Source organism: Anabrus simplex, chromosome 2, assembly GCF_040414725.1.
Source record: "Anabrus simplex isolate iqAnaSimp1 chromosome 2, ASM4041472v1, whole genome shotgun sequence".
NCBI lineage: Eukaryota > Metazoa > Arthropoda > Insecta > Orthoptera > Tettigoniidae > Anabrus > Anabrus simplex.
The window spans coordinates 5971424-5997857 of record NC_090266.1 but is presented as its reverse complement, the minus strand read 5'-3'; the positions used below and the strand labels follow the sequence as shown (position 1 = coordinate 5997857).

The 26434-nt window shown below is 39.9% G+C and overlaps 1 protein-coding gene across 1 annotated transcript in view; it reads right to left on the bottom strand.

Moving 5' to 3' along the window:
* LOC136863901 (dynein beta chain, ciliary-like) overlaps positions 1-26434 on the bottom strand; it is a 5220903-nt gene that overhangs the window by 1475088 nt on the left and 3719381 nt on the right. The gene's annotated exons all lie outside the window — the stretch shown is intronic.

Genomic DNA, 26434 nt, shown 5'->3' with positions numbered 1-26434 from the left:
AAGTCACTCCATTAATTGCTGAAGGATTCAATAGTGAAATTGAGGATATACCTATATCACATTGTTCCAAATCAAATCAAATCAAATCAAATCAAATCAAATCAAATCAAATCAAATCAAATCAAATCAAATCAAATCAAATCAAATCAAATCAAATCAAATCAAATCAAATCAAATCAAATCAAATCAAATCAAATCAAATCAAATCAAATCAAATCAAATCAAATCAAATCAAATCAAATCAAATCAAATCAAATCAAATCAAATCAAATCAAATCAAATCAAATCAAATCAAATCAAATCAAATCAAATCAAATCAAATCAAATCAAATCAAATCAAATCAAATCAAATCAAATCAAATCAAATCAAATCAAATCAAATCAAATCAAATCAAATCAAATCAAATCAAATCAAATCAAATCAAATCAAATCAAATCAAATCAAATCAAATCAAATCAAATCAAATCAAATCAAATCAAATCAAATCAAATCAAATCAAATCAAATCAAATCAAATCAAATCAAATCAAATCAAATCAAATCAAATCAAATCAAATCAAATCAAATCAAATCAAATCAAATCAAATCAAATCAAATCAAATCAAATCAAATCAAATCAAATCAAATCAAATCAAATCAAATCAAATTACTAGGGCAACATTCGAGATCCCAAAACCTTAGTCAAAACTTTTTGCTGTGTCAGCACTCAAAGTCTAGTAGTGTAGCTAGGCCAGTTCCATTGAAAGGTCATTGACCCCTAGTATAGTAGGTGAGCAATGACGATTTGCGAATTTTGCATAAGAGAGCGAGCCTAACCTCACAGTCGCTATCTTGAGGGGTCAAACTACACTTCTTCAGCTAGATGCCTTTCCCGACGCCCGAGAGAGCAAGCCTAAAATCATGGAGGGCCCTAACCTTAGTTTTACGCCTAGACGCACTTCCCGACGTGGAAAGTCGTCATCTTTGTGGGGCTAAACTTACAGGACGTAGTTTTACTTCCAAATGCCCTTCCCGACGATATTTGTGTAGTGGGACAATGATGATTCTCCGGACGTTGTTTTATGTAGTAGGGCAGTGGGGATTGACATGAGGAGTCTAACTACACAGGGAGGTAGTTTTACGGCAAGATGCCCTTCCCGACGCTAATTGTACAAGATGGCTGCTATACACAGCTTTTTATGAGTTGTCTTAGAGGCGCAAGATCGAGATGCCCTGATGAGACGGCCTAGGGGCGCTTGCGCAAGATGGCGGCTATACATAGCTTGTTATGAGCGGCCTAGGTGCGCTTGCGCTATATGACGCATATACGTAGGCTCTTATGAGAAGGCATAAGGGCCTACTGCGCAAGATTGCGGCTGCTGTTATGAGACGGCCCAGGGGCGCTGGCGCAAGATGATGGCTATACAAAGACGGCCTAGGGGCGCTTGCGCAAGATGGCAGCTGCGGTTATGAGACGGCCTAGGGGCGCTTATGCAGAATGCGGCTATACATAAGCTCTTATAAGACGCCTTAGAGGCTTACTGGGCATGGTGGCGGCTGCTCCTATCAGACTCCCTAAGGGCGCTTGCGCAAGATGGCAGCCTTACATAGGCTTTTAAAAGACGCCTCAGGGCGCTTGAGCAAGATGGCGGCTATACATGGGCTCTTATGGAGAAAGATGAAGGCTACGGCGATTTGTGCAAGATGACGGATATACATAGGCTCGACTATACATGGGCTCTTATCAGAACGTCTAGGGCCATAAGAAATACATTTGTCACTTTTAAGCCCCTAGCAGTCGAACAAATTATCAGATAAACGGGTAATTTGAAATTTCGATTCGGAAACATGGTATTTGAATCTATTGGCATGGGTTATAATCATGTAGCTCATGTGGAAAGTGAAATTAAACAGATCGCCTAGTGCTATAAGAAATGCATTTTTACATTTATGCCCCTAGCAGTCGAACAAATTATAGGATAAGCATGTAACTTGAAATTTCGGTTCGGAATAATACTATTTGAAACTGTTGTCATGGGTTATAGGCATGTATCTAATGCGAAAAGTGAAATTAACAGTTCCGTGTACTGCTATAAGGAATACATTGCTTACTTTTAAGCCAGTAGCTGTCGAACAAATTATCGCATAAACAAGTAACATGAAATATCGGTATATTATTATTTCAATCTGTTGGCATAGGTTATAAGCTTGCAGCTCATGCAGGAGCGAAAGTAAAGAGAACGCCTATGCGGAAAGCCAGCTCAGCGGCTACTGTGAAAGATGACGGTTATAGATAGTCTCTTAGGCACTTTTCCTTCTCTGACATAGCTGCCCTCCTCCTCTTCCTCATGCGTGTAGCAAAAAGGCAGAAGGTCATGTGACACAGCTGTCCTCCTCCTCCTCGTTATTCGTATAACAAAAGGGCAAAAGTGCATAGGACACAGCCGCCCTCCTCCTCCTCATCCGCATAGCAAAAGAGCAAAAGGGCGAATGAGCTCCTCCTCTTGGCTATACGTAGTCTTTATAGCCTCCTCCTAATCCGACAGGGCGTAAGAGGGCAAGAGAAAAGAATGTTGACTATTAAACAGAAAAAACTTATAACATTATAGTTACTGTGCTGTACGTTTTCATGAGATAAGACAAGTTGATTCCTGTTACAATTAGCAAACAATATAATTGATTGTAGAAAAAGAGAATATATGTTGATTATTAGTGTTTAGAACAGAAACATTTATAACGCAAACACAGTAGCTACTGTGCTGAATGTGACTATTCGAGAGGACAAGTTCAATCCCGTTACAATTCGCACACAATAGAATTGATTGCAGAAAAATCTAATGTTGTCAAGTTGTATTGATAAGAGAAAAATTACTTTTAACGTTACTGTGCTGTATGTTTCAATTCGACAAGACAGGTTACAATTTGCACACACTAGAATTGATTCTAGAACAAGACGAAAACCTGTTTACAATTAGTGTTTAGAACAGAAAACTTATAACTCAAAACATTATGAGATCTTGAAATCTGCATTATAAGACTAATCTCTCTGTTGATACAAACGCACTTCTATGCAATCAGCGCGCACACATGGAATTGCAAATATTGTATATCTCTATCCGACATACAGTTGTACTTCTTTATAATTATTGCAGATAAAATGATTACTATATAGCAGGGGTGTGTTTGTTCTAAGGAGATTGATTTTGCGAGATTCGAACATATGCAACAGTGCATTGTGATTTAGTTACCGTAACAGGATAAAACATCATACTACTGTGCAGATAAAATTGTTTCAGTACATAGCAGGGGATACATTTGTCCTACATTATATTATGTTTAGGAGAAAAATTATGGATTGAAACCCTGTTCCAACAATATAAAAGATATGCGATTGAAACCTTGTTTACAATGGTGAGGAATAGATGTGTACTTCCTCTTAAATCAATAATCACTATTATTATGCTGATAAAAAGAGCTGTGAGAGGGATTGGAAATGTAACGATATCGACAACTACAACAGATGTTTAGAACACACAATGTATAAAATCGATCCTCGAAATATAGAATTAAACGTTACATTTCTCATAAAACAATAATCACCACTACCACGATTAACATTACAGTTTGAACCGACTCTCTTACGACCCGGAGGCTAACACGTCGCGAACCTTGCAGTCTATAGTTGATTACAGCTGAGATACAACTTCTATTATTTGCCTGGTGCGAAAATGAGAAACCACGGCAATCTTCAGAGTGCGGTTTGAACTTACCCACTCCAAGCTGATAGCTGCATGCAATATCATGTGAATAAATAGTAAAACAATAATCACTGTCTACTGTTACTTCATAAAACTCAAGGTCAATGGAAATCGCAATGGATACATTGAAAATAACAAGGAAATGATGAGCAATGAATTTCCGCTAACGTTCAATAACGTACAATAACGTACAAACACGATTATACTACCATCAACAAATGATAGTTCGCACTTAACCATCAAAAAAACATTTGAATTCATTCTCAAGGGACATCGACAACTGTTACAATTTTGGATGAAAGAATAATGCTTTACAGTCGTGACTGAACACCAACCGGTCATACGCATATTACACGTCATGTATCGAGAAACAGAACGCTATGAAGGAACAGGATTAGCTAGAGTTAAAGTTCAAGGAGAAGCAGGCTCACAATAATCCTGCAGCAAACGAAGGTTAGTGTTACTCGCTACACGGAGTCATGACGTCGATATCAAAGAAGAGATTCTCAGCGAACACACATCGGCTTTTCTGTATAGTTGTGAAAGAACTTAAGTCACAACAGCCATTACTTTGGTTGACTTTGGTAGATACTCCGGCTCTCGGGAGACCTCCTTAACATAGCAGGAGTTCGGCCACCTCCTCCTCCTCCGGCTCTCGGGAGAGGCCTCCTCCTCATTGCTATGCTGGTTAAGACTGCATGCTTAACTTCGCATCCTCCATCTTGCAGGAGCTTAAGCTTATTTTTTACGCGTAAGAGAGCATGGAGGGGCCTAACCTCAGTTATATGACGAGATGCCCTTCCTGACGCCTAAGAGAGCGAGATTAACCTCGCAACCGCCATCTTGGAGGGGCTTAACCTTACTTTTACGCCCAAAACGGCAAGCCTAACCTCAGAGCCGCTATCTTGTAGGGCCTGACCTCAGTTTTACGGCCGGGTGCCCTTCCCGACGTCAATTGCAAAATAAGGCGGCTATACACAGCTTCTTCTGAGACTGCTTAAGGGCGCTTGCGCAAGGTGGCTGCTGCTCTTATGACACACCCTAGGGACGCTTGCGCAAGATGGTGGCTATACACAGGGTCTTATGAAGTAAGCTAGCTTAGAGACTACTGCACAAGATTACGGCTGTTGTTATGAAGATCCTTATGCATGAAATGCAGGACAATTTGAAATTCCTCGTGTTCTTGTTTGTAAACAAAGCCACATCCTTTTTGACAGCTGTCAGGGGACGTCCTTGAGCACCGCGCTGCCATCATTAGCTACTACCTTAGAAATTTGGTGGCAGCCAATTTACACATTTTCTTGACTGCTGTCAACGGCGATCTTCAAACCAAGCCACGTGCTCTTTGACAGTAAACAACAACGCACCTCTAACGGCAATGCTGCCATCAGTAGTATAATTGGGTAGTTCTGCCGCCTCCTCCTCCGCCCGCGGCGCGGGAAATTTGAATTTTGGCGGGAAATTTGAATTTTGGCGGGAAATTTGATTTTGTAAACAAAGCCACGTGCTTTTTGACAGCTGTCATCGACAACAACGCATCGCTAACCTCACTGCTGCCATCTTGACGGACCTAAACCTCACTAGTGCCAACTTAACCTAACTAGCATGAGGTAAACAAAGCCACGTGTTTTTTGACAGCCACGTGCTTTTTGACAGACAACAACGCATCGCTAACCTCAGTACTGCCATCTTGACGGGCCTAAACCTCAGTAGTGCCAACGTAACCTAACTAGCGCGAGATAAACAAAGCCACGTGCTTTTTTGACAGCTGTCATCCGCCATCTTTAAACCACAGAGCACTGTGCTGCCCTCTTTATCGTAGTAGATGTAAAATTCGTCACCTGTCATCGGCAGTGCTGCCATCTTGACGGGCCTAAACCTTAGTGGTACCAACTTAACCTAACTAGTGCGTGGTAAACAAAGCCACGTGCTTTTCGACAGCAACGTGCTTTTTTGACAGCTGTCATCCGCCATCTTTAAACTACAGAGTACTGTGCTGCCCTCTTTAGATGTAAAATTCGTCACATGTCATCGGCAGTGCTGCCATCTTGGCGGTCCTAAACCTTAGTGCTACCAACTTAACCTCACCAGCGTGAGATAAACAAATTCACGTGCAGCTGTCATCCGCCATCTTTAATCTATAGAGCACAGTGCTGCCCTCTTTAGCTACTTACCTTTGATATGTGGTGGCGGATAATTTGAAAAATGCTTTTTGACAGCAGCCATCTTTGAGCACCGTGCTGCCCTCTTAAACAAACTCACGTGCTTTTTTCTGACAGCTATCATCCGCCATCTTGCATCACAAACCTCAGTGCAGCACTCTTTTGCTAGATACCTTTGATATGTGGTGGCGGCAATTTGAAAAATTCTACATTCGCTTGTTTGGAAACAAACCCATGCGCTTTTTTGACAGCTATCATCCGCCATCTTTAATCCAGAGAGCACCGTGCTGCACTCTTTAGCTACTTACCTTTGAAATGTGGTGGCGGCAAATTCCACGTGCTCTTGTTTGAAACAAAGCTATGTGCTTCTTTGACAGCTGACATCCGTCATCTTTAATCTATAGAGCACAGTGCTGCCCTCTTTATCGTAGTAGATGTAAATTCGTCACAGCTGTCATCCGCAGTGCTGCCATCTTAACGTGTCTAAACCTTAGTGCTACCAACTTAACCTCACTAGCGCGAGATAAACAAATCCACGTGCTTTTTTGACAGCTGTCATCCACCATCTTTAATCCATAGAGCACAGTGGTGCCCTCTTTAGCTACTTACCTTTGAAATGTGGTGGCGGATAATTTGAAAAATGCTTTTTGATAGCAGCCATCTTTGAGCACCGTGCTGCCCTCTTTAGCTAGATACCTGCGGTGGCAGGCAATTCCACATGACAGCAGCCATCTTTAATCAAGAGGGCACCTTCTACATGCTCTTGTTTGGAAACAAAATCACGTGCTTTTTTCTGACAGCTGTCATCCGCCATCTTGCATCACAAACATCAGTGCTGCGCTCTTTAGCTAGATACCTTTGAAATGTGGTGGCGGCAATTTGAAAAAATTCTATGTGCTCTTGTTTAGTAAACAAAGCCACGTGCATTTTTTTGACAGCTGTCATCCACCATCTTTAATCAATAGAGCACTGTGCTGCTATCATGCGGGCAATTTCGTCAGCTGTCATCCGCCATCTTTAGTCTACAGAGCACCGTGCTGCTCTCTGTAGTAGCGGGCAATTTGAAAAGTTCTGTTAGCTGTCATCCGCCATCTTTAATCAAGAGAGCACCGTGCTGCCATCGTTGGCTAGTTAACTTTGAAATGTGGTGGCGGCAAATTGAAAAATTCCACGTGCTCTTGTTTAGTAAACAAACTCACGCGCTTCCTTGTCAGCTGTCATCCGCCATATTTAATCTATAGAGCTCAGTGCTACACTCTAGGTACATACCTTTGAAATATGGTGGCGGATAATTTAAAAAGAAGAATTCTACATCAGCCATCTCTCAACGCTAATTGCACAAGATGGTGGCTATACGTGACTCCTTAAAGGTGCTTATGCAAGATGACCGCTATACATAGGTTCTTATGAGATGCCCTTGGGATGCTTGCGCAAGATGGCGGTTATACAAGGCTCCTTATGAGACGCCCTAGAGATGCTTGCGCAAGATGGTGGTTGCTCTTATGAGGCGGCTTAAGGGTCCTTGCACAAGATGACTAGAGACGCCCTAAGGATGCTTGCGCAAGATGGCGGACGCAAGATGGCGGCTATACACGACTCCTTATGAGACGCCTTAAGGGTGCTTGCGCAAGATAGCTGCTGCTCTTAGCTTAGAGGCTAACGTGTCGTGCTAGTTCGATTCATTAAATTTGGGGCTTAAATGCATAATGTTAAATATCTCGAAAACGGTGCATCGTAGAGCAAAACGGACAATATTTTTCTACCCAATACCTCGGTTAGCAGTATGGGGAACAAGTGAAATATAGTCTAATGATGAGATCAACGGTTCGGTTCTAACTTAGGCCCTTTGGCATTAGCTCTGTTTCAGCTTGTAATGAAGCAAGTCTTCGTAACATGATCAGGTCTAGCTATGGTAGAGAGTATAACGTACCGTGCAGGTTCGATTCATTACATTTGGGGCTTAAATGCAAAATGTTAAATATCTCGAAAACGGACAAAATATTTCCACCTGATACCTAGGTTTGCAGTATCAGAAACAAGAAAAAAACGTAGCCTAATGATGAGATCAACGGTTCGATTCCTACTTAGGCCCTTTGGCATTGGCAGCTATGTATTTCTATAAGATGGCGGCTATACATAGCTTCTTATGAGACAGCTTAAGAGCGCTTGCACAAGATGGCTGCTGCTCTGATGAGACCCCTAGGGGTGCTTGCGGGAGGTAGCAGCGACAAGACGATGACTACACACAGCTGCATATGATACGGCCTAGAGGTGCTTACACAAGATGGTGGCTGCTCTGATGAAGTAAGCTAGCTTTGCATCGTGCAGGTATTTTTACAGCACTAAACCTCATACCTTTGAAATGTGGTGGCGGGTAATTTGAAAAATTCGACGTGCTTTTTCTTCACAGCGGCTATCTTTAGACAATAGCGGCTATACATAAGCTGTTAAGGCCTCCTCTTATGTCAAGGCATAGCTCTATCGAACAAGTTTAAACCTGCATCGGAATAGCTAGAGTAAGCACGTGCTGCAGTGATGACGTCATTAAGCATGTTTAGACTTGCAAATCACAGAAGAAACGTAACAAGGCTATAATCGAAAACTGCACTCTATGCCGTTAACTTTATCATGTGATCGGAACATTGATTGAAGTGTTTAGAACACTAAATAATTAGAACAGAACACTGTACTCGATACAACATGTCAGGGGATATATTTGTTCTAAGAAGATTAGTTTACCGCACATCCCTTGGCTAAAGGGCTAATGGGCTAAAGGGCTAATGGGCAAAAGGGCTAAAGGGCTAAAGGGCTAATGGGCTAAAGGGCTAAAGGAGCAACAACCTCATCGATCGCTATCAGCAAGAACGCTTGTACTTTGTTAAGTGTAGAAAATTAATCTTTATTTGTAAATGGTTTCATGTTCAGAACAAGGAATGGAACCTAGAGGTTACGTCTTACCTAATAAAATCCCCGAGGTGCGATGAGTTACGTTTTTTGAACTAGTGTTTGGAACACTGAACTTTTCAAGATGATAGCAGAGAGTTTAGCAATGTTCTGTTGTTGGATTATAAAGTCCGCGCTACAACATGCATAAGGTGGCAGCCCTTGAGGTTTACTGCCGTAAAGAAGACAAGAGAGAGGTTAACAATGTTCCGTTGTTGGATTTTAAATTCCGCGCTATAACATGCATAAGGTGGCAGCCTTGAGGTTTACCGCCCTAAAGATGACAGCAGTGAGGTTAGCGACGCTCTATTGTCCTTCAAAGTGAGGTTAGGGTTCGTCAAGAAGACAGCTGTCAAAAAAGCACGTGGCTATGTTTACCAAACAAGAGCACGTGGCTGTGACGTCACGTCACGTAGTATGCTGCCTCAGCATGTAAAAGTTCAATGTCTACACCTACGTAGTAAACATTCTGCTATGTTCACAAGATTTTTTACACATAACTATTCTTTATGCTTTAAGTTCATGCACATAGGCTATGCTAAGGTAGCAGCACAAACACATGCGAACTTTGTACATTCTAATGGAATAAGTTTAGTACTGCGTGCATCATGGATACATGATGTGTACACGCATTTAAACATGGCTATACTTAATGCTGCTGCTTTGTTTACAAGATTTTTATACATTGCTATTCTTTATGCTTTAAGTTCGCGCACACACAAGCGATAGTCGTACGCTCTGGCAGGAGAAGTTTAGTACGCTATTCGATACATACATTATCGATAGGTGATATGTACACGCTTTAGAACAAGGCTCTTCTTTGTGCTTTAAGTTCGAGCACATGGGTTAGGGATACACACAAGCGATTCCTACATGCTCTAGCGGAAGAAGTCTAGTATGATAGTCGATGCATGTAAAATCGATAGGTTATGCTAAGATAGCAGCACACTTACACGATTTTAGCACAATCTAGTGGAAAAAGTTTAGTATGATAGTCGTTTCGTGCAAAATCATTAGGTAATGAGTACACGCTTTGAAACAAGGCTATTCTTTGTACTTTAAGTTCATGCGTACATGTTATGCTAAGATAGCAGCACAATCTAGCGCAAGAAGTTTAGTACGATATTTGATGCATGCAAAATCGATAGGTGACGTGTACACGCTTTAAAACATGGTTATTCTTCGTACTTTAAGTTCATGCGTATAGGTTAGGCTAAGATAGCAGCACAGTCTAGCGTAAGAAGTTTAGTACGAGAGTCGATAAATGCAAAATCGATGGGTGATATGTACACGCTTTGAAACATAGCTATTCTTTGTACTTTAAGTTCATGCGTCTTAGTTATGCTAAGATAGCAGCACAATCTACCTGAAGAAGTTTTGTACGAGAGTCGATACATGTAAAATCGATAGTTGATGCGTACACGCTTTGAAACATGACTATTCATTGTACTTTAAGTTCATGGGTATAGGTTATGCTAAGATAGCAGCAAAATCTAGCGGAAGAAATTTAGTACGATATTTGATGCATGCAAAATCAATAATTAATGTGTACACGCTTTGAAAGACTATTCTTCGTACTTTAAGTTCATGTGTATAAGTTATTCTAAGATAGCAGTACAACCTAGCGGAAGAAGTTTAGTACGATATTTGTTGCATGCAAAATCGATAGGTGATGTGTACACACTTTGAAACATGGCTATTCTTTTTACTTTAACGTCATGCGTATAGGTTATGCTAAGATAGCAGCACAATCTAGCGGAAGGAGTTTAGTACGAGAATCAATGCATGCAAAATAGATAGGTAATGTGTACACGCTTTGAAACATGGCTATTCTTTGTACTTTAAGTTCATGTGTATAAGTTATGCTAAGATAGCAGCACAACCTAGCGGAAGCAGTTTAGTACGATATTTGATGCATGCAAATTCGATAGGTGACGTGTACACGCTTTGAAACATGGCTATTCTTTGTACCTTAAGGACATGCTAAGATAGCAGCACAATCTAGCGGAAGAAGTTTAGTACGAGAGTCGATGCTTGCAAAATCGATAGGTAATGTGTACACGCTATGAGACATACAGTAGCTATTCTTTGTATTTTAGGTTCATGCGTCTTAGTTATGCTAAGATAGCAGCACAATCTACCTGCAGAAGTTTAGTACGAGACTCAATACATGCAAATTCGATAGTTGGTGTGTACACGCTTTGAAACATGACTATTCATTGTACTTTAAGTTCATGGGTATAGGTTATGCTAAGATAGCAGCACAATCTAGCGGAAGAAGTTCGGTACGAGATTCGATGCATGCAAAATCAATAAGTAATGTGTACACGCTTTGAAACATTACTATTCATTGTACTTTAAGTTCATGGGTATAGGTTATGCTAAGATAGCAGCACAATCTAGCGGAAGAAGTTCGGTACGAGATTCGATGCATGCAAAATCAATTAGTAATGTGTACACGCTTTGAAACATGGCTATTCTTTGTACTTTAAGTTCATGGGCATAGGTTATGCTAAGATAGCAGCACAACCTAGCGGAAGAAGTTTAGTACGATATTAGTTGCATGCAAAGTCGATAGGTAATGTGTACACGCTTTGAAACATGGCTATTCATTGTACTTTAAGGTCACGCGTATAGGTTATGCTAAGTTAGCAGCACAATCTAGCGGAAAAAGTTTAGTGCGAGAGTCGATGCATGCAAAATCGATAGGTAATGTGTACACGCTTTGAAACATGGCTATTCATTGTACTTTAATTTTATTTGTATAGGTTATGCTAAGATAGCAGCACGATCTAGCGGATGAAGTTTAGTTCGATGGTCGATGCATGTAAAATCGATAGGTGATGTGTACACGCTTTGAAACATGGCTATTCATACTGCTGCTCTGTCCCCAAGATCTTTAAGCATTGCTAATCCTAATGCTGCTCTTAACGACGCCGAGCTAAGGATTGATTACGTGACCGTGACGTCACGACCACGTGCTCTTGTTTGGTAAACATAGCCACGTGCTTTTTTGACAGCTGTCTTCTTGACGAACCCTAACCTCACTTTGAAGGACAATAGAGCTTCGCAAACCTCACTGCTGTCATCTTTGTGGCGGTAAACCTCAAGGCTGCCACCTTATGCATGTTATAGCGCGGAATTTAAAATCCAACTACGGAACATTGTTAACCTCACTCTTGTCATCTTTACGGCAGTAAACCTCAAGGGCTGCCACCTTATGCATGTTGTAGCGCGGAATTTATAATCCAACAACAGAACATTGCAAAACTCTATGCTAACATCTTGAAAAGTTCAGTGTTCCAAACACTAGTTCGAAAAACGTAACTCATCGCACCTCGGGGATTTTATTAGGTAAGACGTAACCCCTAGGTTCCATTCCTTGTTCTGAACATGAAACCATTTACAAATAAAGATTAATTTTCTACACTTAACAAAGTACAAGCGTTCTTGCTGATAGCGATCGATGAGGTTGTTGCTCCTTTAGCCCTTTAGCCCTTTAGCCCTTTTGCCCATTAGCCCCTTAGCCCATTAGCCCTTTAGCCAAGGAATGTGCGGTAAACTAATCTTCTTAGAACAAAGTTATCCCCTGACATGTTGTATCGAGTACAGTGTTCTGTTCTAATTATTTAGTGTTCTAAACACTTCAATCAATGTTCCGATCACATGATAAAGTTAACGGCACAGAGTGCAGTTTTCGATTCCAGCCTTGTTACGTTTCTTCTGTGATTTGCAAGTCTAAACATGCTTAATGACGTCATCACTGCAGCACGTGCTTACTCTAGCTATTCCGATGCAGGTTTAAACTTGTTCGATAGAGCTATGCCTTGACATAAGAGGAGGCCTTAACAGCTTATGTATAGCCGCTATTGTCTAAAGATAGCCGCTGTGAAGAAAAAGCACGTCGAATTTTTCAAATTACCCGCCACCACATTTCAAAGGTATGAGGTTTAGTGCTGTAAAAATACCTGCACGATGCAAAGCTAGCTTTCTTCATCAGAGCAGCCACCATCTTGTGTAAGCACCTCTAGGCCGTATCATAAGCAGCTGTGTACAGTCATCGTCTTGTCGCTGCTACCTCCCGCAAGCACCCCTAGGGCGTCTCATAAGAGCAGCAGCCATCTTGTGCAAGCGCTCTTAAGCTGTCTCATAAGAAGCTATGTATAGCCGCCATCTTATAGAAATACATAGCTGCCAATGCCAAAGGGCCTAAGTAGGAATCGAACCGTTGATCTCATCATTAGGCTACGTTTTTTTCTTGTTCCTGATACTGCAAACCTAGGTATCAGGTGGAAAAATTTTGTCCGTTTTCGAGATATTTAACATTTTGCATTTAAGCCCCAAATGTAATGAATCGAACCTGCACGGTACGTTATACTCTTTACCATAGCTAGACCTGATCATGTTACGAAGACTTGCTTCATTACAAGCTGAAACAGAGATAATGCCAAAGGGCCTAAGTTTGAACCGAACCGTTGATCTCATCATTAGACTATGTTTTACTTGTTCCCCATGCTGCTAACCGAGGTATTGGGTAGAAAAAGTTTGTCCGTTTTGCTCTACGATGCACCGTTTTCGAGATATTTAACATTATGCATTTAAGCCCCAAATTTAATGAATCGAACTAGCACGACACGTTAGCCTCTAAGCTAAGAGCAGCAGCTATCTTGCGCAAGCACCCTTAAGGCGTCTCATAAGGAGTCGTGTATAGCCGCCATCTTGCGTCCGCCATCTTGCGCAAGCATCCTTAGGGCGTCTCTAGTCATCTTGTGCAAGGACCCTTAAGCCGCCTCATAAGAGCAACCACCATCTTGCGCAAGCATCTCTAGGGCGTCTCATAAGGAGCCTTGTATAACCGCCATCTTGCTCAAGCATCCCAAGGGCATCTCATAAGAACCTATGTATAGCGGTCATCTTGCATAAGCACCTTTAAGGAGTCATGTATAGCCACCATCTTGTGCAATTAGCGTTGAGAGATGGCTGATGTAGAATTCTTCTTTTTAAATTACCCGCCACCATATTTCAAAGGTATGTACCTAAGGAGTGTAGCACTGAGCTCTATAGATTAAAGATGGCGGATGACAGCTGACAAAAAAGCGCGTGAATTTGTTTACTAAACAAGAGCACGTGGAATTTTTCAATTTGCCGCCACCACATTTCAAAGGTATCTAGCCAGCGATGGCAGCACGGTGCTCTCTTGATTAAAGATGTCGGATGACAGCTAACAGAACATTTCAAATTGCCCGCTACTACAGAGAGCAGCACGGTGCTCTGTAGATTAAAGATGGCGGATGACAGCTGACGAAATTGCCCGCATGATAGCAGCACATTGCTCTATTGATTAAAGATGGTGGATGACAGCTGTCAACAAAAGCACGTGGCTTTGTTTACTAAACAAGAGCACATAGAATTTTTTCAAAGTGCTGCCACCACATTTCAAAGGTATCTAGCTAAAGAGCGCAGCACTGAGGTTTGTGATGCAAGATGGCGGATGACAGCTGTCAGAAAAAAGCATGTGAGTTTGTTTCCAAACAAGAGCATGTAGAATTTTTCAAATTGCCGCCACCACATAGAGGGCAGCACGGTGCCCTCTTGATTAAAGATGGCTGCTGTTATGTGGAATTGCCTGCCACCGCAGGTATCTAGCTAAAGAGGGCAGCACGGTGCTCAAAGATGGCTGCTATCAAAAAGCATTTTTCAAATTATCCGCCACCACATTTCAAAGGTAAGTAGCTAAAGACGGCACCACTGTGCTCTATGGATTAAAGATGGTGGATGACAGCTGTCAAAAAAGCACGTGGATTTGTTTATCTCGCGCTAGTGAGGTTAAGTTGGTAGCACTAAAGTTTAGGCCCGTTAAGATGGCAGCACTGCGGATGACAGCTGTGACGAATTTACATCTACTACGATAAAGAGGGCAGCACTGTGCTCTATAGATTAAAGATGACGGATGTCAGCTGTGAAAAAAGCACATAGCTTTGTTTCCAAACAAGAACACGTGGAATTTGCCGCCACCACATTTCAAAGGTAAGTAGCTAAAGAGGGCAGCACGGTGCTCTCTGGATTAAAGATGGCGGATGATAGCTGTCAAAAAAGCGCATGGGATTGTTTCCAAACAAGAGAATGTAGAATTTTTCAAATTGCCGCCACCACATTTCAAAGGTATCTAGCTAAAGAGTGCAGCACTGAGGTTTGTGATGCAAGATGGCGGATGATAGCTGTCAGAAAAAAGCACGTGAGTTTGTTTAAGAGGGCAGCACGGTGCTCAAAGATGGCTGCTGTCAAAAAGCATTTTTCAAATTATCCGCCACCACATTTCAATGGTAAGTAGCTAAAGAGGGCAGCACTGTGCTCTATAGATTAAAGATGGCGGATGACAGCTGCACGTGAATTTGTTTATCTCACGCAAGTGAGGTTAAGTTGGTAGCACTAAGGTTTAGGCCCGCCAAGACGGCAGGAAGTAGGACGTATGTATATTAACTCACTACCACATTGCGTACTAGCGTGTACGTCTTACTTCCTTCTGCTTTCCTCTTAGTAGCAACCGGTGACTAGCCGCACTGCGTGGCGGTCTCATCCATACACACTCTTACGCTGCTCGCAATTTTATCTCCGCATATCTTCTAGCCTCCTGTTCTTCTGGGTGTGTTGAGCCACTAAACTTTCGTCAATCTCGACTCCGTGGCTGCTATTTGCTTTACGTCGCATAAACACAGGTCTTATGGCGACCATGGTTTAGGAAAGGCCCTAGGAGTTGGAATGAAGCGGCCGTGGGCCTTAATTAAGGTACAGCCCCGGCATTTGCCTGGTGTGAAAATGGGAAACCACTGTAAACCATCTTCAGGACTGCCGACTGTGGGGCTCGAACCTACTATCTCCCGATTACTCGATACTAGCCGCAATTATTATTATTATTATTTTTTCTAGGGGCTTTACGTCGCACCGACACAGATAGGTCTTATGGCGACGATGGGATCGGAAAGGCTTGGGAGTTGGAAGGAAGCGGCCGTGGCCTTAATTAAGGTACAGCTCCAGCATTTGCTGGTGTGAAAATGGGAAACCACGGAAAACCATTTTCAGGGCTGCCGATAGTGGAATTCGAACCTACTATCTCCCGGATGCAAGCTCACAGCAGCGTACCTCTACGCGCACGGCCAACTAGCCCGGTATTATTATTATTATTATTATTATTATTGGAAATGAAAATCTACAACCTGTTTTCCAGTCATTGACCGGGTCAGGGATGTAATGATAGAAACATATATAGGCTGTTATTACAATGGGGTCACCACTCCCAAGGTGAGTTATTAATGAGTGATAGCTGCTATGAAATGATAATGGAGAGTGTCGCTGGAATGAATGATGACAGGGAAAACCGGAGTACCCGGAGAAAAACCTGTCCCGCCTCCGCTTTGTCCAGCACAACTCTCACATGGAGTCACCGGGATTTGAACCACGGTATCCAGCGGTGAGAGGCCGACGCGCTGTCGTCTGAGCCACGGAGGCTCCTATTATTATTATTATTCGAAGCAGTCATAGCCTCCTACGGTTGAGTTACGTAACAGAAATTAACTTGTTTCTCTTTGAACACTGCATAGCAAATAGACCAAGGTCATTTAACTACTTGACATCTATAGCCTAATTTGATAATAAAAATCATGCTTCTAATGTTTGTAATTCAACTAATTTAATAATAATACAGTATCTTTTTGGTGTCATCTTGATATATGAGGAGATCAAAATTCTGTCTTAACTAAAATGTTAACTATAATGGCTTTGGTGTACTGTAATATGACTACTTAGCACCTTTAACATTCCAGCGCTCAATGTCGTTTATAAGCAGCGGGTAAAACGCGAGGAGGATTAGTTTCGTACTAGTGACGTGGTGACCTTGAGAAGAAGCGACATCCTAGACGCGACATCTGAAATCAGCCTTCTGTAAGTATTCATTTCATTCCTTTACTAATCTTATCTTCGCTTGGCGATATGTCGTAAGAAGTATGGAGCAACTGAAGTAAACATGAGTTGTTATTATTATTAATAATAATAATTATTATTCGCTTCATGCTCTGTCAATAACAGTAGTTTTATAAAGTCATTGTTGTTGCTTTATGTATAAGTTTGAATATATCGTGGTCATCAGCCTCGTGTACTTGTATGTATGTAGAATTTCTTTGATAACCTGTATCATTGCAGTGTCTAGTAGCACGTGTGTTTGTAGTAGGTCTAGGATTGGGTGAGAGGTGACCGTGGTCTTAAGTTAGCAACCATCCCAGCATTCGTCTCTAACACTTCAAATCTCAGCTTTTTGACGGTGACTTGTGCAGTTGTGTAGGTCCGACCTGCAACATTTAGTGTAGACTGATAAACCTTGGTCAGTCTACGAACTGACACTAGCTATTCTATTGAAGTCGGCTTGAGTGGCTCAGACGGTTGAGGCGCCAGCCCTCAAACCTCCCGCCCCCGTTCGATCGCGGTTCACTCCGGTAGTATTTAAAGGTTCTCAAATACGTCAACCTCGTGTCGGTAGATTTAATGGCACGTAAAAGAACTCTTGTAGGACAAACTTTCGGCACCTCGGCGTCTCCGAAAACCGTAAAAGTAGTTAGTGGAAACGTAAAGCTTATAACATTATTATTATTATTATTATTATTATTATTATTATTATTATTATTATTATTATTATTATTATTATTATTATTCTATTGAAACAGGTTAACTATTTTTCATAAACTTCAAGGCTATCAACCTCACTAACTCACCCTTCAACTGTCATTTTAGGTTTCTAGGCAAAAATAGCCTACAGGAGTTAAAAGCATGTTAGGGTGAAAACAACCCTTAACTTGAAAATTTAATATCTCTTAAACAGCTGGTCCTAGAAAATTAATGTTTAGCTTAAAAATTATCAAAAATAATTCTTTAACAGATGATATACACCAACCCACCCCCTAACTTTTATTTTAGGTTTTTTGAGCAAAAATAGCCTAAAATGTTAAAATTTTGTATCGCAGTATACTCTAGAAAACTTTTAGAGTCAAAAGCGAGTTGGGGGGAGGGGGTGAAAACAACCCTTAAATTGAAAAATGTAATATCTCATAAACCGCTGGTCCTAGAAAATTAATGTTTAGTTTAACAATCACTAAAAATTATCCTTTAACGGATGACATAGACTAATCCACCCTCCAAGCATTATTTTAGGTTTTTGAGTGAAAATAGCTTAAAATGTTAAAATTTGGTACTGGAGTATATTCTAGATGACTTTTAGAGTCAAAAGCAAGTTAGGGGTGTAAACAACCCTTAACTTAAAAATGTGATATCTCCTAAACGGTTGGTGCTAGAAAATTAATATTTAGCTTAAAAATCACTAAAAATAATCCCTTAACAAATGATATAGACTAATCAGCCCTCCAACTATTATTTTAGGATTTTCGTTACCATTATTATTATTATTATTATTATTATTATTATTATTATTATTATTATTATTATTATTAACAATTGTACCTGATATATTGAGCTATGTATCAGATTAAATTTTCAAATAGTATGTTTTCCTTTTTTACAGATAATTTAGTAGCTGTGTGACTACATTCTCTGCGTATATACTCCAATTGACTACAGCAGTATCCCCTCTCACAGCTGCAGGTAGCTATAAATATGTTATTAATTATTTGAACTAGTGAGCTTAAAACAGATGTTTTTTCCTGAAATCATAACATTAAAAAATTGTTATACATAATATATGCTTGCTCCTCTAAAGTTAACTATATTGCGCGGTGCCCTTTACGAAGGGAGAGTAGACCTCTGAGACATACTCGTCATCCGAGCTTGCAAACCTCGTTGGTATGTCAACGATGAGAGTTTACGTACAGCATTGTAGTTAATTTTAGTTGAGCTTGTCTTCCACGTACATTTTGTAAGGTATGTGAGCTTTGATCGGTCGATGTTGGAACCCTCACAGAGGGGCGTAGAGAAACTTGCTACACTTCGGTCAGACGGGGCTACAACCCTCGCAGTAGTGTTAATGGCAGTTTTTCTACATTCTAACGTCCTGATTGGCTTACAAAACATATATCTTTGAAATATCACTGTTGCGAATAGTTTATAAATATGTTAAAAAGGTTATTTGTAGGGTTTAATATTCTTGTCAGAGTAAAAAGTATGCAGTGTTATATTTATTACATGTATATGTGTAACTTCTAGCCTACACACAATGCATAAAGAGTAATGAAGTAATGTGTTGAAAAAACTAAAAAAATGCATTTATTCAAAATATCCAAGAGGCAGCGCCTGATGGGTAATGTACGAAACATATAAAAGTCAATGTTGCGTGCGTAATCACTAGTCTGATGTTGGCTACTAACGTGTTCACTTCTCCTTTCAGAGTGCTCCAAAGCTATTCGACAAGAGATTCAGTCTGCTGCATAATCATCAGTTAGGTGCTAATTACCTAAGAGACCGCACGGATTTTCTACTGTCGTGAATACGCACTTGTCTAGTATCTAATAATTATCAGTTTGGTGACAACTACTGAATTGAAGAGATCATTTCCTAAGCAACCAGTATGTTCCGGTGTGACCTGTGTGCTAAAGAGTTTTCAAGACGTGATAACCTTCAGCGTCATAGAAGGATTCAACATAACTCAAAAACTATTGTTTGTGTTTATTGTACTGATACATTCAACAGACGTGATAATCTTGAACGTCACATTAACTCTAAACATGCGCAGTCAACATCGGCACAATGTGAAACCTGTAAACAATTCTTCCATGATACGAAAGAGCTTCAATCTCACATAGCAGACGTACATCAACAGGAATGGTTATGTAATACTTCAGAATCATCGAGTAAGAAAGAATCTACACAAACCGAGAGTAAATCACAGCAAACTAATAAGCGGAAGTATACCAGTTCTGAATTGTGTGAAGAAAGTTGTACCAGTACTCCAAAGAAGAGAAAACGATTTCATGACGAAGGTGTTGAACCAGTAATGACACATTGTAACGTGTGTGATGCAGATGTACTTATCACCAACCTTCATGGTCATTTACGGAGCAATATGCATAGAAATAATGCATGTAGTGAAACGGATGATAAAAACATAGAGGAAATCAATAGTGCTTTTAAATGTCGAATCGCAAGTTACAGGCTTCGCAGTAGTGAAAGAACTCAGAGTATTGAAACGTTCTTTAAACGTGTTCAACCGAAAGTACTTTGCTTACTACAGAATGCACAAGCGAAGCACAAAGCCTTCAAAGTAAATTTCGAGCTGTTTGGATCATATGTCAAAAGCAATAGTGAGGGTGAAATTACAGATATTAAATCTTTCAATAAGGAAAATAAAATTATTAGTGAATCAACAACTTTCTTCGCAGTTTACCAACATTTAGTAAGTGTTATTATTTCCAAAAGTGAGGATTTCCAAGAAAGAGACTCAGGATGGTCATTAGCTAACGTGTTATATCTAGAGGTCAACATTAATAAATACAATCCTTTGCGAGGATCATCATACATTGAATTACCGACGTGGATAAAGAAGAAAAAAGCAGTAGTAAATGTCCAGAATAACGACCAGGCATGTTTCGGATGGGCAGTGTTATCAGCGTTACACCCAGCAAAATCTGCATCTGATAGAACATCATCGTATCCCCACTATTCATCACAGCTGAATCTTGAGGGTTTAGAATTTCCAATGCAATTAAAAGACATTAGACGCTTTGAAAAGCTAAATAATATTAGTATTAATGTGTATGGAATAGAAAAAGAAAGTATAGTTGGTCCTGTATATTTTACGAATGAAAGAAAAGGTACGCATATCAATCTACTGTACATAGAAGATGGTGAAATTTCTCATTATTGTTGGATTAAAAATTTAAGTAGGCTTGTCTGTAATCAGTTATCAAAACATAATGGTAAAAAGTGGTTATGTGATGGATGCTTGCAGTATTTCCAAAATGAGGACCTGTTAAATAGACACTCCAAACAAGACTGTAATAAAGTGCGTACATTCTTACCTAATCCAGAGAAAACAATTCTAAAATTCAAAAATCATAATAAGCAAATAGAAGTGCCGTTTGTTATATACACCGACTTTGAGGCTGTATTGAAGCCATGTTCACTGAAGACAACTTCACCAGATCCAAGCATATCCTTTACCAACACTACTCACATACATGAGCCATATAGCTTTGCGTATTATATCAAATGTAGTTACGATGACTCACTAAGTAAGTTTGAGCAATACAGAGGAGAAAATGCTCCTGAAATGTTTATGAAAATGCTTGAGAGAGATGTAGTACGTCTTGGACATATTTTAAATACTAAAATTCCCATGAAACCTCTTACTGAGACTGAGTTACAACAACATGAAAGTGCTACAAAGTGTAGTATTTGCGGGAAAGAGTTTTTAGATAATGATCCCAAGGTCTTTGATCACGACCATTTGACTGGATTTTATAGATTTCCTGCTCACAATAGCTGTAATTTGAAGTATAAAATTCCTAAATTCATCCCTGTTATACTACATAACTTATCCGGTTACGACTCACACTTCATTATTAACGAATTTGGAGCTGCAGATGAGAGAATTGACCTAATCCCTCAGAACAAAGAGCGGTATATTTCATTTACAAAATTCTTAAAGGTAAATGATAAATGTACTATCAAACTAAAATTCATTGACTCATTACGCTTCATGCCATTTAGTCTTGATCAGCTTTCCAGTAATTTACATTCAGAACAATTCACAGAAATTCGGGGCTTCTTTCCGAACGATGACGAGTTTAATTTAATTAGACGTAAAGGTGTATTTCCTTACGAATTTATTGATAGTGTAGAGCGTCTTGAAGAACGCTCTTTGCCATCAAAAGAGTCATTTTACAGCTCTCTAAATTTAACTAAAATTACTGATGAAGACTATTTTCATGCACAACGTATATGGGAACAATTTCGCATTCAAACGCTAGGTGAATACTCTGATTTATATCTAAAAACAGACGTTCTGTTATTAGCAGATGTTTTCGAAACGTTTCGTAAAGTTTGCATCAAAACATACAACCTTGATCCTTGTCAGTATTATACGGCACCGGGTTTAAGTTGGGATGCTATGTTGAAATACACACAGGTGAATATGGAATTACTAACTGATCTTGACATGGTACATTTCATAAAATCAAGTATTCGCGGTGGTTTAAGTCAGTGCTCTACGCGATTTTCTACTGCTAACAACAAGTATATGTCTAATTATGATCCAGGTAAAGAGTCGAAGTATATCGTTTATCTAGATGCAAATAATCAGTACGGATGGGCTATGAGTCAATATCTACCACTAAATAGTTTCCGCTGGCTATCAAAAAGTGAAATTGAGAATTTAGAGGTTCAAAACATAGATGACGAAGCTAACAAAGGTTACATTCTTGAAGTTAGTCTCTAATACCCGAAAGAGCTGCATGAATTTCATAATGATTATCCATTTTGCCCTGAGAATATAAAATCTCCATATATCACATCAAAAACGAACATGTTAATTGCAAACTTAAATGATAAATTTAAGTATGTAATACACTACCGTAACTTGAAACAATGTTTGCAAAATGGGTTGAAGCTTACCAAAATTCATCGGGTTCTTGAATTTCACCAGTCACCATGGCTAAGACCCTACATCGATTTCAATACTAATTTAAGAATGATGTCTACAAATGCTTTTGAGAAAGACTTCTACAAACTCATGATTAATTCAGTCTTCGGGAAAACTATTGAAAATGTTGATAAAAGAGTAGACGTAAAATTAGTTACAAAATGGGAGAATGTTGGTAACAGATATGGTGCTAACAACTTAATAAGTAAACCAAACTTCCATAGCTGTGCTATTATTCATGAAGATTTCTTGATTCGTTCCGCTTTATGGCAAGTAGCCTTGATAAACTATCGAGTAATTTGCAGCCAGAACAATTTACCGAAATTCGGCGCCTTTCCCCTGAAGAAGAGCAGTTTAATTTAATTCAGCGTAAGGGTTTCTTCTGTTATGAATATCTTGTCTGCTTAGAACGCCTCGAAGAGCACGCCTTACCATCAAAACAACCATTTTACAGCTCGCTCTATACAGCTGATATTAGTGATGATGACTCTTTACATGCACAACGTATCTGGGAGCAGTTCCACATTCAAACGCTAGACGAATACTCTGACTTATATTTAAAGATGGGTGTACAGTACTTTAGTTAAGTGATGTTTTCGAAAATTGTCGCTGTATTTACAAGAAAACCTACAGCCTTGATCCATGTCAGTATTTTACAGCACCTGGGTTAAGTTGGGAACTGCTAACAAATATTGATATGGTGCACTTTATAAAATCGTCTATTCGAGGTGGTCTAAGTCAGTGTAGTGGGCTGTATTCTAGGGCAAATAATAATTATATGCTGAGTTTTGGCACCAGTCAGGAATCTCAGTATATTGTTTATCTCTATGCTAACAATCAGTATGGGTGGACGATGAGTGAGTATCTACAATTAAGTGGTTTCCGCTGGCTACCGCAGTGCGAAATTGATAATTTACAGCTGCACACCCTAGACGATGAAGCTAATAAAGGCTATTTACTTGAATTTAACTTACAGTATCCTAAAGAGTTACACACTTCTCATAATGACTTTCCGTTCTGCGCTGAAAATATGAAGTCTCCGTACATCACATCAACAACGAAGTTGCTAATTGCTATTTTGTGTGACAAATCTAAGTATGTCATTCATTATCGGAATTTAAAACAGTGTTTGCAACATGGTTTGAAGTTAACCAAAATTCATCGCGTACTAGAATTCAGTCACCGTGGCTAAAGCCATATATCGATCTCAACAATAATTTAAGAACAAATGCATTTAACGAGTTTGAGAAAGATTTCTACAAGCTCATGAATAACAGTGTGTTTGGTGAGATTGTGGAAAATGTTGACAAACGCGTTAATGTAAAATTGATTACAAACTGGGAAAATATTAAGCAAAGGTAAAGTGCTAACCATTTAATAAGTAAACCGAATTTCCATAGCTGTACTATCATACATGAAAATTTAGTTATTATACAGATGAATCGTATTAAGGTTAAGTACGACAAACCTACCTATCTTGGCTTTGCAGTACTTGAATTAACTAAAACACTGATGTATGAACTCCATTACGATTATATGATGAAGAAGTACGCTCATATTGCGCAATTGCTCTACACAGTTTAATAGTAATCCACCTATTTTACATAAGCAAATAGCTGTTATTAGAAGCAAGAAACATCAGTTGTACACTCATTTAATTAGTAAGGTAGCCCTTAATATTGATGATTGCAAACGGTTTGTCATTCCAAATTCTACCAACACTCTAGCCTGGGGGCATAGTAGTATTGATAGGTACTAGGTACTGCACATAAAGCAGAAGTGTGTGTGTAATTATTATGCTAGAGCTGTGTACTTTGTAATCTACACGCTAAGCTGTCTTACATCACAATTTACTGTTCATATTGTATAAAGAATGTAAGAAGGGAGAGGTACGCTGAGAGCGTAGTTCAGCGAATAATTGAAGTTTAAACTTGTGCGTACCAAAATTGTAAGATAAAGCATCTACATACAAGAATTGTGTTGAGAAGGGAGAAGTACGCAAACATCACTACGGTAAAATGATTCAAGACAGAACTTGTACATACAAGATGTAAATCATACTGGCGAACGGGATCGAAAGCCGGTTACACATTGCTCTAAGGTTATACAGAATACTGCAGATGCAGGAGGATATATGAAGAAAGAAATTAAAGACGATATTCATAAAATGGTGAGTGTCATCACAAGCTGTTTTGATGAAATGAAAACTGTGCTTGTAAATAACAGAGCAAGAAAACAGACTACTCGACATGAGGACATTGAGGTTAAACAAAATGATATGAAAGCGACGTCAGATAGTTTAACTGCAGGACAGGTGGCGCCTTCTCTTGGGAACTCGCGAGAAACAACTAGTAGCACGCAATATCCCGATTGGGCACAGAGCACAGAATAACGGATATAACGCAAAGATATCATTCTCCGAGCAACAAGTCGAAATTATGAATAATGACCAACATTATGAGGGACAGATTCTATCTAGCGGACATCCGCGGAACAGCTTTAGGGACAGCAGCGATGGCACAGGGAGAACAACCTATGATCAGAGAGATGAGATATCGAATCTAGAACAGCGCCAACAGGGCCAGATGCCATCTAGAGGTCAGCAGGACAACCTCCAGCAGGGCAACATAGTCAGTTCCTCAGAACATGAAGTGGAAGAAAGAATCACAAGAAAAATTACACAGGACTTACATGCCATGACGGATACTGTAACTGCCAAATTAACGAATATGCTACGTAAGGAAATTAACACGAGAATTACAATCCATAAGGGTGAACTCATCAATCGAAATAGTTTGAACGATATTCGAGGTAATAATTCGTTCGTAACGAACACAGAAGTGGATCAAGCAACTTCCTCAAACATGTCATCCATGGAAATAACAACGCACCTTAGCCGCACATACTAAGAAATCATGGAAGAGTCACGATCCACACAAAAGGCACCAACGCCTTCCAACATACAGCCGACAATCTTGACAACAGCAGATGCACGATTAATCAACTCCGAAAAGGACCTCACGGTGAATCAAACAGAATTACAAGCAGCAGAACCCAGATCATGGATATACATAGGGCGACTACACCTTAATATCACTGTAGAAATGGTAAAGCGACACCTAACCAAGTTAAATGTGACAAATGTTATTGAATGTGAGGAATTACAAACTAATAATTCACTTAAAGCACTAAGAGTAGTTATACCTTCACATGAAATGGGGAAGGTGTACGCTCCAGAAGCGTGGCCTAAAGGCGTTGTCATGAGACGATACCGTCTTTTTCGCTCCAGAGAAACAGGAGTCAAACTCCCAGCCTAACTTTCTTCGCATCTTGTTATGGAACGTAGAAGGTCTAAAGAGCGCCATACAGTTGACAAATCTACCTTGACCTTCTACAATCACATGGTATTCTCATATTACTTGAGACTCTATCTACCAAACCCATTGAACTAAAGCACTGCTATGCGCAACATTTACCAGCATTTACCAGCAGGACCAAGAGGGAGACCAATGCGCGGTATTTCATGCTACTACAAACCAAGACTAGGTAAAATTTTAAGTACACACCAAGAACACGATACAATGGTAAAAAACTTTAAATGGATCTCCGTGATAGCAATATACGCAGGGCCAATAACACCCATCGAATAAAGTAGTATAATAGGACAGCCCGGCGGATGGAACCTCCTCCAGCTCTCGGGAGAGGCCTCCTCCTCCCGCGGGAAATTTGAATTTTGGCGGGAAATTTGAATTTTGGGGCGAGATTTGAATTTGTTAACAAAGGCACGTGCTTTTTGACAGCGGTCATCGACAACAACGCATCGCTAACCACACTGCTGCCATCTTAACGGGCCTAAACCTCAGTGGTACCAACTTAACCTAACTACCGCGAGATTTGAATTTGTAAACAAAGCCACGTGCTTTTTGACAGCCACGTGCTTTTTGACAGACAACAAC